Source organism: Sminthopsis crassicaudata, chromosome 4, assembly GCF_048593235.1.
Source record: "Sminthopsis crassicaudata isolate SCR6 chromosome 4, ASM4859323v1, whole genome shotgun sequence".
NCBI lineage: Eukaryota > Metazoa > Chordata > Mammalia > Dasyuromorphia > Dasyuridae > Sminthopsis > Sminthopsis crassicaudata.
Window position 1 is genome coordinate 455,763,894 of NC_133620.1, and position 13,049 is coordinate 455,776,942.

Genomic DNA, 13,049 nt, shown 5'->3' on the forward strand with positions numbered 1-13,049 from the left:
AATTTGTAAATGCAAAGGATGTTAAAATTCCTAGTCATATGAAAAAGTGCTCTAAATCACTATTGATTAGAGAAAAGCAAGAGAAAAAAACTCTGAGGTACCACTTCAAACCTCTCAGATTGACTAAAATGACAAGAAAAAATAAGAAGAAACACTGGAGGAAATGTGGGAAAACAGAACTTGGAATACATTGTTAGTGGAGTTGTAAATTGATTCACACATTTGGGAGAGCAATTTGAAACTATGCTCAAAGGACTATAAAACTGTGCATACTCTGATCCAGCAGTGTCTCTACTAGGTTTGTATCCCAAAGAGATCATTAAAAAGGAAAAGACCTACATGTACAAAAATGTTTGCAATAGCCCTTTTTGTAGTAGCAGGGAACTAGAAATTGAGTAAATACCCCTCAGCTGAGGAATGGCTGAATATGGTACGGTATGATATATGGAATAGAATAGAATATTATTGTTCTAAAAGAAATGATCAGTGAACTGATTTCTGAAAAGTCTGGAAAGACTTATATGAATTGAAGCTAAGTGAAGTGAGTAGAACCAAGAGAATGTTGTACACAGTAAACAGGATCATGTGGTGATCAACTCTGATGGACTTGACTCTACTGAATAATGAGTGATTCAATTCCAAACAGATTTGTAATGGAAAGAACCATCTGCATCCAGAGAGAGAACTATGGAGAATGAATGTGGATCAAAGCAGAACATTTTCATCTTTTTTGTTGTTGTCATTTTTCCCCTTTGATATGATTTTTCTTGTGCAGCAAGAAGGATATGGAAATATATTTAGAAGAACTGCACATATTTAACATATTTAATCTACATTAGATTGCTTTCTGTTTAGCAGAGAAGGGGAAAGTGGGAGAAAAATCTGGAACACAAGGTTTCGCAAAAATGAATGTTGAAAACTTCTTTGCATGTATTTGGAAAAATTAAAAACTTTTTCACTCTTTTTGTTGTTTGCTTTCATTTTACTTTCTTATTTTTCTCCAGTTTGATTTGATTTTTCTTGTGCAACAAGATAATTGTATAAATATGTATGCATATATTGGATTTAACATATATTTCTACTATGTTTAACATATATTGGGCTATTTGCCATCTAGAAGGGAGGAAAAAATTGGAACACAAGGTTTTGCAAGGGTTAATGTCACAAAATTATTCATGTATGTTGGAGGGTATGTGGGAAAACTGGGACACTGATACATTGTTGGTGGAAGTGTGAATACATCTAGCCATTCTGAAGAGTGATTTGGAACTATGCTCAAAAAGTTATCAAACTGTGCATACCCTTTGATCCAGCAGTGATATTCCTGGGCTTACATCCCAAAGAGATCTTAAAGAAGGGAAAAGAACCTGTATATGCAAGAATGTTTGTGGCAGCCTTCCTTGTAGTGGCCAGAAATTGGAAACTGAGTGGATGCCCACCAATTGGAGAATGGCTGAATAAATTGTGGTACATGGATATTATGGAATATTATTGTTCTGTAAAAAATGACCAACAGGATGATTTCAGAAAGACCTGGAGAGACTTACAGGAACTGATGCTGAATGAAATGAGCAGGACCAGGAGATCATTATATACTTCAACAACAATACAGTATGATAATCAATTCTGAAGGATGTGACCCTCTTCAACAATGAGATGAACCAAATCAGTTCCAATAGAACAGTAATGAATTGAACTAGTTATGCCCAGCGAAAGAACTCTGGGAAATAAATATGAACCACTACATAGAATTCCCAATCCTGTATTTTGTCCCCCTGCATTTTTGATTTCCTTCACAGGGTAATTCTACACTATTTCAAAGTCCAATAAAAATAATTGGACAGCAAAATAACTGTATGGACATGTATACATATATTGCCTTTAACATATACTTTAACATAGTTAACATGTATTGGTCAACCTGCCATCTGGGGGAAGGGATGGAGGGAAGGAGAGGAAAAGTTGGAACAAAAGGTTTTACAATTGTCAATACTGAAAAACTATTCATGCATATAGCTGATAAATAAAAAGCTATAAAAAAAATTATCCATTCATGTTTTGAAAAGTAAAAAGCTTTCATTTAAAAAATGAAAAAAAGAATTAAATGATAATACATTTAGCTACAGATCTCAGCTACTGGAAAGAAAATTCTTTTTTAAAGACAATTTCTCCCCTGTTATATCACTTTAGCCATTCAGTTGTCTGTAATAGTAATAGTTCAAGTCCTTATAGACATAGAGTTAAAATGATTTTTGCAAATGTACCATTTCTTTTTTTTTTTAATTTTTATTTTATTTTATAATTATAACTTTTTTTTGACAGTACATATGCATGGGTTATTTTTTACAACATTATCCCTTGCACTTACTTCTATTCAGATTTTTTCCCTTCCTCCCCCAACCCTCTCCCCCAGATGGTAAGCAGTCTTAAATATGTTAAATATATTACAGTATATTCTAGATACAATATATGTGTGTAGAACCGAATTTTTTGTTGCACAGGAAGAATTGGATTCAGAAGTTAAAAATAACAGTTTACACTCATTTCCCAGTGTACCATTTCTTTTTTAAACAAAGTGCTCTTGACCAGGCAGGGCTCAATAGGTTCATATACAATCCATGTGTCAGAAACAGATAAAGCATTCAGAACTTACACTTGATCCTTCTCAGATCATTCTGTAATTTCACTTCAATCTTTCCCTGAGGGGTGGGGGTAGGAGGGCCCTCTCTCCCTTTGTGCATCCCTCTAGACTAAAGACCTAGAGATCTCCTGGCCCTTAGCCCAAAAACTGTTCTCCTTAATTCCAAACCTTTTAGGTTTACTAACAACATCTGATGGAAAGGGTTACCAAAAGCAAGAGTGTCAAGCTCAAAGAGAAATGAGGACCACTCACCTGTAAGTAAATATCTTTTTTTTTTTTTTCCCTGAGGTTGGGGTTAAGTGACTTGCCCAGGGTCACACAGCTAGGAAGTGTTAAGTGTCTGAGACCACATTTGAACTCGGGTCCTCCTGGATTCAAGGCTAGTGCTCTATCCACTGGCGCCCCTACCTGCCCCCTGTAAGTAAATATCTTGAGGGCCACATACTGACTCAGCTTTTAAATAGAATATCTATAAATATTTCTCAATTACATTTTAATCTAGCTTGTCTGCATGAGGATTGCAAGGAGAGGAGGAGTAGAGGAGCAACTGGGACAAAGAAAAATAAGGTAGAAAAAAAGGAAAGAGAATAGAGACCTATAAAAGTGTGAGATGATGTACAAACCCATTAAATATGGAGACTGTTTGCAAGATAATATTAATGCCAGGAAGATTGCCACGAAGTAGACCATCCGATTGGTACATGAGAGATACTGAATAATCTAAAATAAGGAAGGATTTTTTTTTTTTAAAGGGAAGATAGAAACACAATATTAATGACTACCAAAGCAAATTACAATTGTAAACCAAACTCTGGAGAGGCAAGGGTCCCAGATGAGGAATGTTATAGGTAGACTTTAAAAGGCAACTTGTGTAATTTAACATGATATAATCATCAAGTCATTAATAGAAGTGGCCAGTCATTAAAAGATGTTCCTCTTGCTTTGAAGCTAAGATTCTAATACTTCAAATAATTCTAAACTAGTAGATGGTTTTCAGGGGTTTCAGGCAAAGAAAAAAAGTTCATCATCCTGCAGGGGAAATCCCTGGAGGAATATATCTCCCGGCCATCTTGCCAAGCTTTGGCTCTATCAACATAACCTTCTAGAACCCAGGGTAACAGCCATTCTACAATGAGAGAGCAGAACAGGAACTTAGGGAAGGCTGTGCACAACAATCAGAGATCAGTAAGACTGACAATCCCAAAGAATTATTTTCTCATTCATCTAATGGAAATTTTAGTAAACTCTTTTCCAGGCTGAGGCTGGTACAAAAGTGTCCTAAAAGGGCTCAAAACAAGATCATTTCACTTCACTTTGATTTTTCTCAGCTGAGAAGTCATCACCACTCTACCTGCTGACATCCATCCCATCTTTTTAAGCCCAGACTCAATGTGAGCTCCTCATAAAATTTTCCCCATCCCATCAGTTCAGTGATGTCCTTTGCAAACTCATATCTCAAAAAAAAAAAAACAAAAAAACAAAAAAAAAACACAACCAAAAAATACCCAATAAGCATTATGTTTGCATTGCTGTTTTCTCCTTATGTTGTTTATTACTGTGTATTGAGGAACTATGTAGTACAGTAATCCTTAAACTTTTAAAATAGGGAGCCAGTTCACTGTCCCTCAGCCCATTTGCCATAACCAGGCAGGCTGCATCTGGCCCTGGGCTGTAGTTTGAGAACCCCTCATGTCCAGAACCTGACTCTGACCCATCTGTGTGCCCTTGGACAAGTCCCTTAACCTAGCAATGCTTTTTAACAGGGTTCTCACAATTTTGGGTCTCGGGACCCCTTTATACTCTTTAATTACTGAAGACTTCAAAGAGCTTTTTGTTTACAAGGGCTATAGCTACTGGTATTTGTTATTTACAGTATTACAATTTAAATGCCTTAATATTATTATGAGAATTATTTTAACCTCATTTCTTTAACACCTGAAAAGCTTTCAGGAACTCTAAGGGTCCCTGGACCACACTTTAACAAAAGCAGTTGCTCCAGAAAATTTGCTGTAACAGAGATGATGTTGACCTAAGTTAGCAGTTTCCTCATTCAGAAGTTTCGGGTAGCCATGAATCACAGATCCAGTCCCTCTCCCCTGGTGTATCGTTATTTCTCTATATGATATAAACTCAACAAGATGGGGGACATGCCCTAAGTGCATACTTCTCTGCGTCTACAATAGTGGGGAGCACATGAACTATTAAAAAAAACCTCAGCACATGATGGCTTTAAAAAAAAATCCACATGCAGTAGAGTAGGGGATATCTATGCCAGGTATCTTAAAATTCACAATTTGTTCCTGCTCCCTCCTTCCCCCCAAATCTCCAGAGAACATTTTGTTTTTAGGATAATTCGGCAGCAAACATTTTCTTCTATATGTATACACAGTCTTCAAATTCTATAGGTACGTTCCGCTTAAATGTAAACTCTGAAATCAGATTAAAAGCTCCTACAGTAATTTTCTTGAAAGCAACGGCATTATGGCGACGTCTTACAAAGTATACATTTGTCAATTCGCCTCTTCCAAAAAGCTTTCTGACAGCAACCCGCAGAGCTCACCCGGATCGAAAAAGGGATTCACCTTTGGGGAAATTAACCATTCGTAGGTTTCTTATGATGCTCAATCTGATTCTTCCTTTCGAGAAATTCTGATCCCAGACTCCCACACCGTTCCAGGAAACAGGGACAATGAAAAAATGACGGGCACATCTCGAAATTATGGAAGAACTGGCCGAGACCTTCGTAAACACCTGGGGCAATCCTGTCGTTTTTCAGGGGAGGAAACCGAGGCCCGGAAACCCCAAAGAGCCTCCGGCGCGGGAGAAAGCTGGTTCAATGATTCTCTAGTCAAAAGCCTCTCCCCGAGCAAGCTTCCTTCATTCGACACTTAAGGAGTGTTTAAAGTGAACACGTCTGGGTAATTTTAGACCTTAATGGACACATTTTGTTTTGCCTCGAATTCACTTCTTAACGCGTGAGATAAATTCCAAATAAAAAAGGAGGAAAAAGGCAATTCAGCCAAACCACCACATCTGCAGGGTGACCGTTTGTAAAACGTGGGAGCGCGAGTTCTGGGGGCAAAGGGGCGAGGGGAGCGGCGGAGGCCTCTCAGTGCACCTCGCTCGTCCTACACGTGGGGAAACTGAGCGCTCGGGTCGCGCGGGGAATCCCGGCAAGAGGCCGCGCCGCCCACCTCTCTTCGGTCTCGACCTTCAGCCTCGCCTTCCTCCCATGCCTCGCCCGCCATCTGCAAGGGCAGCTCTAGGCCTCGGCTCTCGCCCCCGGGCTCCCTGCCTCCCCCGCCCCCCGCTCCGGGGCCCGTCTGGCCGCCTCAGTCCGGGGTCTCTCCCGCAACCCTAAATTAGCCAGGTGTCTGCCCTCCCACCCAGCGGCCTCTGCCCCGCAGGCCCCGGAGGGGTCGCTTCAGGGACGTTGGCGGCCTTCCCGCTCACCCCCGAGCCCCAGCTGTAACCTACCCAGACCACAGGCTCCGCGCCGCCGCTGCCGCCGCTGCCGCCGCTTCAGGCGCCCAACACCCCTAGTAACGAACGCAAGCACGACGCGACCAGCGCGCCGCCATCTTGTACCGCGGGCTGAGTGGCCACGCTACTCTCGCGAGGCTTGGTGGCCCCGAGCGAAGGGCAGAGCAGCAATTCTCGCGAGAGTCCTGGAATCCGTGAATAAGAGAGGGAAGAATGCGGTGGCCGCAGTGGCCCGCTAGGGGGCACTAGAAGGGAAGCACGTGGCGGACGGGCGGAGGAAACTAGGCGGGTCGGCCATATGCGATTGTGTGGTTAACACCTAGCCTTTGATTAGTGCGCTTTCCTGCCCTAGAGAGCTAAAGAAGGAGTGTGGAATGGAATGCAATCCAATCTGGAAGCATTTATTAAATACCAAGCGTGTTCAGGGTCCAGTTCCTCTGCCCTAGCCCTCTCTGCCGGGATCTAGGGATGGCAAAGCAAAAATGAAGCCCTTCCTATCCTCGGGGAATTTACTTTCCATCGTTTGTGATTTCTGCACCACCTGGCTGCCCTTCTGATACACAGTAAGCGCTTAATAAGTGCTTATTTGATTGGGCTGGATTCCTGTGAATTAACTGCACTTCACCACGTTGGTTGGTGGATAGTGTTGGTCTTAGAATCAGGAGGACTTGAATTCAAAAGTATGCTGTGTGACGTCACCTAAGTGAGTCATTTAGCCTGCTTTCTTATCGATAAAATGGGAGTGATATCACCTATTTTCCAGAGAGGATAAAATGAGATATTAAAAAATAGCACATGAATATTAACTATTATTATTACCAGACTCCAAGTGATTGGCTGAAAATGGAGTCATTTTGAATCAGTTTTTTATACAGTCCAAAGTAAAGTAAAAGCCAAGATCAATAAGAAAGGATAGATATAAAGGTATGTGATGCACAATTAAGGCAACTTCAACATGATCTAGCGATTGACATCAAAAATAGGAAACGGATAAAAGCAGACGTTGAAATAGACCATTTCTTGAAGATGCAAATCAGTCACTATGACAAATAAACATAGAAACAGCCTCGGGTGATATCCTCGGATGAAGAAATATGGCAGATGAAATCAACACCAGTTTAGAAAGTCAATTACTTTGTAATTAGGGGGATGGTACAAAAATTGAGTAAATTTCACTTCATGAAACAATGAGAAACAGTAGCGAGAAACCAATTAAGGCAGGTCATTCTTTTCCCTCCCCTTCTCTATCCCCTGACTTCCCTGTTTTTTTTTCAAGTCCCAACAAAAATCTTACCTTCTATGGGGGAGCCTCTAATTTTACCACTCTGAATTCTAATTTCAACTGTTGGTTTCCAATTTATTCTGTATATAGCTTGTTTGTATGTAGTTATTTACAGGAGGTCTTCTCCATTAGTCTCACAGTTCCTTGAGAACATCAACTACCTTTGTATATCCTGTCCTTGGCACATAATTTAATGTGCTTAGCACATAGTAGACACTTAAAGGTTTACTAAGAGCATTTAAGGATGAAACTGGAAGGACAAAAACATTTGAAAGATGAAAAGCATCCATAAAAATGTTTATAAACTCTTTATCCATAATAATGGAACTCTAAAATCAAAAGTTCTGATTGCTGCACAAGATGTAGAAATAGTACTAAATAAAAAAAAAAAAAGGCAAAAATGAGAAGAATGTTTAGAATACATCACATATACATATACATAGATATACATATACAGTCTACACTGGAATCTACACAATCATAAAAGGATTGGAAATAAAGATAAAACTTGAAATAAAGCACAAATTTTATTAATTAAAAAAAGATAGCAAGAAAATATAAACAATTATTTTCCCAGTATAGTAACTTTATAATATATACATCCAAAACATCCTTGATCAAGGACACAGAAGGGACTGAACAGGTTTTCACAAATTATTTATTTTATACTTGAATTTTCACCTCTATACAGTAATAGAATTGTCAATGAACATGTATTAAAAATATTTAAGCATTTATTTATTAAAACTCAAAATCACACAAGATTTCCTGACAGATATGATTACATAGTAATTACTCATATGTAGAAGAGAATAAAACAGAAGTATACTTGCCAAAGATGTTTGTCACTTCCATTGAGAATGTCCAGCACAGAGTCTAAATGCAAGAAGGATTTCCTGTAAATCAAGGACTCTTCACTATTATTGTGCTATGATCCCTTTTGGCAAGCTAATAATTTTCAGAATAATGTTTTTAAATGAACAAATTAAACTATTTAGCATAACATAGGAAACTAATAAGGTTGAAAGAGTTAAATATGTATATATGTGTCTATGTATTTATAGTTTATAGAACAGAGATTAAGAACCTTTGCTGTAGACAGTGAAGTCCTACAAATATGCCTGCTTATGAATAAATCATGCTAATTACATCAAGCCCCAGAACATCGAAGAGCTTCCTAAATAGGATCCATGAAAACTAACAAGCCTAACTCTCCACGTGGGAAAAACTAAGTGGATGAAGAATATCTATTGCCTAGATAATTATCTGTAACTAGACAGACAACTTATAGAACTGGTCCTTTAGTTGCACAAACCTTGGACAGATAGTGTGGGTGGACCATGAACTAAACCAGAACTAAGTAGGAGGAAAAGAGTAGGCTATATTGCTTTTGAGAAATTGTATAAGGCTTTTAACGAACCCAACTTTCTCAATGAAACAAAGATTCCTTTTTTTTTTTAAACATTAATATAGCTGTGAGTCATAAAATACCATGATTTCTAAAGAATGAAAGTTGAAGGTCATACAAAGGGAAATAAAGAGGCATATGTAAAATATGAGTATACCACAACAGAAGCAATCATCAAGCTCTCTCTTTACTTTTACATTTGCATTTTATTTCTATTTTTAATTTCCCATTCTTTGCCTCTCTTCACCTTTCTCACTCACTGAGAAGACAAGAAATATGAGGCCTATTATACATATGCAGTCATGAGAAACATATTTTCACAGTAGCTACATTTCAAAAAAAGTAAGAAAAATAAAAAACATGTTTCAATCCACATTTTGAATCCATCAATTCTTTATTTTGAGATAAATAGCATTTTATATCATGAGTTTTTTGAAGTTATGTTGGACCATTGTATTAAAGACAATCCTATTTCAAAGGAGAGAGGATAAGACAATCAATTGTGTCTCCCCTTCCCCCATCCCATCCAAACAGGTAAGCATCACTTTTACTGGCTTCTGAACCAATCAAAAGCCAATTGAATTAACCTAGGAAATCTCATCTATTCCCTTGAACCTGAGAGAGAAATTCAAATGGATGACCTAGCATTGGTAACAAAAGGGGTGTCATTTGGGTGAAGGCTGAAAAAACTAGGGTACCTACATGAATGTTATGGAACAGTATTTTTGCCATTAGAAATAATGAAAGAGAAGGGGGTCAGAGAAACTTAAAAGGATTTGTGGGAACTGATCAAGAATTAAATGAGCAGAACCAGGAAAATTATTTATGTAATTATTAAAATATCCTATAAAAGGATATTTTATCCCTTTATAAGAAGGAGAGTTAGCCCCAATTTCCACCCCTCTCTTCGAAGTACAGTCATAGTTAAAGTGTTAATATATAATAAGGTATGTATATTTTAAATAATTTCTTTGATTGAATTAGAAGGAGCAATGTCATTGTCAGGGTGCAAAACTGACCACATCCCTGGAGATTTTTTAATTGCTAAGGCGTTATAAAGTCAGTAGCCTCTTCCACTTTAGTTCAAGGAGCTTCAGCCAGATATAGCCTTGTGAAGGAGACCCCTACTGAGGGATTCTTCTCTTCTCCTACAACTATTCCACCAGAAGGAGATATTGCATCCATTAAGGAAAAGAAATGTACAATTTCAAGATAGACACACAGAGGAAAAAATATATATGTGATGGTTTCAAGGAGCAAGAACTCAGAAAGCAAAAAAAGAAAACCAGCTATGTACTCAGGGTAGAGCTACAGTGAGGAGCAGACTCAGAAAGCCCAGCTGAGCAGCCTAACATAGATTCTATGCCTGGCAGGAGGTTTCTGAGGATTGCATCAGGAAAGAATGGATATCCAGCCTCTGAAATATGGGCCACAGGCATGAGTTGAATGAGCTGCAGGGTTTCTTTATATATTCCTCGTTATCATTGTACTCTAAGTTTGTAACCCTTCTTTCTAGAGACAACAGATATATCTGTGTAAGAGTGTGCCCCAGATCCATAGGGAAGAACATTTGTTAGCTCCTGTTCTTACTATGCTATATCCAAGTAAATGCCTTTTCCTGGAGGTAACTGGATCTACGAACTGACTAGTAAAGTTTTAGAAAAAGAGGCTCACAGGGCATCCTTAGAACATGAAAGAAGCTGACACCCTTGGAGGGAGCCAACCCTCAGATTTAAGTACAAGTTGGAGAAGTTCAATTATGTCTTTGTGCAGTTATTGCAACCATGTCTGACTCTCCAGGACCCCATTTGGGGTTTTCTTGGCAAAGATACTGGAGTGGTTTGCCATTTTCTTCTCCAGCTCATTTGACAGATGAGGAAACTGAGGCTGAAGTGACTGGCTCAGTAATTGGGGGTAGATTTTAACTCAGGTCCTCTTGCCTCAAGGCCCTTTGCTCATCCACTGTGACTCCTAGTTACTACAGTTATAAATGTATTAAATCTGAAATCAAAAGACTGATGATACATATTTCTCACCCCTTGGGCAAGTCTTGATGGACTGTAAATAAAGAATGAGACATATTTTCAAAAATAATTATTGTATGAAATTGTTTTGATTGACTTTTCTCCTTTGTTACAAGGGAAGATCATTTGGTGTGGGAGAGAGAAAAGTTGTGGACAGAATAAAGGTAACAATAAAGTTACAAAAGTAAAATAAGAAAAGAGGGTTAATGGAACAATAACAAATTCACAGAACAGCAGAAGGAGGTGCAGAAGGAGACAAAGACAAGAAGCACAGTGTTGTTATTATTGTGAAAAACTGTATATATGTTTTTAAAGATACCAAATCTGTACATAGTAGAGATGTACATTTTCATATCCGATCCTCTTTCCTGTTCTTCATATATGAAAATGTTTCTATTTATTGATGTTTATTAAGTTCAGAATTTTTAAAAAATCAAATTTAGAAAATTTAAAAAAAATTCTACCCTAAAGATTAAAAAAAAAAGTGCCACCTTGATGCTGAAGTACTGTTCCCCCTGCTACTTCATAGAATATAACCATCTCCTGCCCTATGGCTAATGAATTCTCTTCCTTTCAGAATCTTTATGACTCAACATCAAGCATTCCCTTCCCTTTGAGACTTCCGCTCCTTCATTTCTGTCAATCAAATGAGATAATATCTGAAAAGCACTTAACACAATCCCAAGCATAGGATAGGCATTTAAAAAACCCTGCTCATTCTCGTCCTTTCTCCTGTCCATCTCATTTCTATCTACGCCCACATATTACTGTAGTGCTTTCTGGAACTGCATGATGTTGTTATAAACAACCTGTGAAATCTGACCTCTTCCTCTCACAGTACTTTCATCTTCTTGCAGTCACAGAAACTTGGCTTCCCCCAAATCCCTTGTTCATCCTCTCCAGTACTGGATGTACCTTTTCTGTATCTTGCCCCTTACCTCTTCCTTCCTTCCCCCATCACCAATACATAATGGACCAAGAGGAGAAGTCAACATACTCTTTGCCCATTACTGCCACATAGTCTTATGCAGCCATCTCTCTACTTTGAGGGCAGTCCCTCCAGATAGAAAGGCAGCCAGTAGTGGCCAAGTAGACAGAGCACTAATCTGGAAGTCTAAAACATTTCAGATTAAATCTGGCTTCAAACATTAGTTCTGAGACTGGGCAAGTCACTTAATCTTTGTCTTAACATGGGATAATGATACTTTTCCAAGATCATTAACAGGTAATATTTGAAGAATACTTTGCAAATCTTAAAATGCTATATAAATGCCATTTATAATCAACCAGCTTTTCATGAGCTTGGCAGCAGTCCGTCCTTGGTACCACCTTTAGGTTCGTTATCTGGTCCACAATCTTTCTCTCCACTTTAACCTCTGTCTTAAACTTGAAATGCCAATGCACAAGCTGATGGTCCTTCTAACACTCTAACTTCCTAATTCCTCAACTTCTTAAATTCCCCAAACTGGTGCCTTTACTTTACCTCAGTCCTAAATGGGAATAGTCACCCTTGGTTCTCAGAATCCCTCATGGGGGATGTTCTACTTCCTCAATTCAGAACTCTGTACACCTCATCTGATCACAACTTCCTCTCCTTACGATTCCCTTGTGCCCAACTCCCTCCTACATTTGTCTCCACCCTCAATGCCTCTTCTAATCACTAACTTTCATTACTGTTTTCACAGTCTGTTCTGGCTTCCTTTTCCATCCCTTACAATCAGTTCAACTTTACACCATACTCTTTTCTTATTGCTTTCTCCATTTGTCCTAACCATGGTTTATCACTTCCTCAATCTTGGATTGCTCCCACCATCTGCCTTCCTTGCTCCCAAACATCTGCTGCTGAACACTCATTAACACTCATGTAAAGAAGTTATACATACAATGATTCAGTAAAAAAAAAAAAAAATTGTTATCTAATTTCATTTGGGCTATCACTAGAGTCTGATAAGTCTTTATTCTTTCCTGATGGGCTCTCTACCATGTTTCCCACAACATTTGTTCCAACTCTTCTGTCTTCAATCCTTGTATATCACCTCCTCTGCTCTCTCTGAGCAGATTTTGCTTCAGAAGAAAGTTAAAGCTGTTAAATATGAGTTTCTTTCCCCCCAGTTCTATATCACAAACAGCATCCCCTATTCTTTCCTCTTTTACTTCAGGCTGGAAGGAAGAGGAAGCCTTGCCAAGATCAACTCTTTTATGCTGCCATTG

General features: G+C 38.6%; 1 protein-coding gene across 1 annotated transcript in view; it reads right to left on the reverse strand.

Moving 5' to 3' along the window:
* METTL16 (methyltransferase 16, RNA N6-adenosine) overlaps positions 1-6,260 on the reverse strand; it is a 48,607-nt gene extending 42,347 nt beyond the window's left edge. The window contains exon 1 of the mRNA XM_074263893.1: positions 6,119-6,260. The gene's annotated coding sequence lies outside the window, so the exon portion shown is untranslated. The remainder of the gene's footprint in view (positions 1-6,118) is intronic.
* Positions 6,261-13,049: the final 6,789 nt, after the last annotated feature.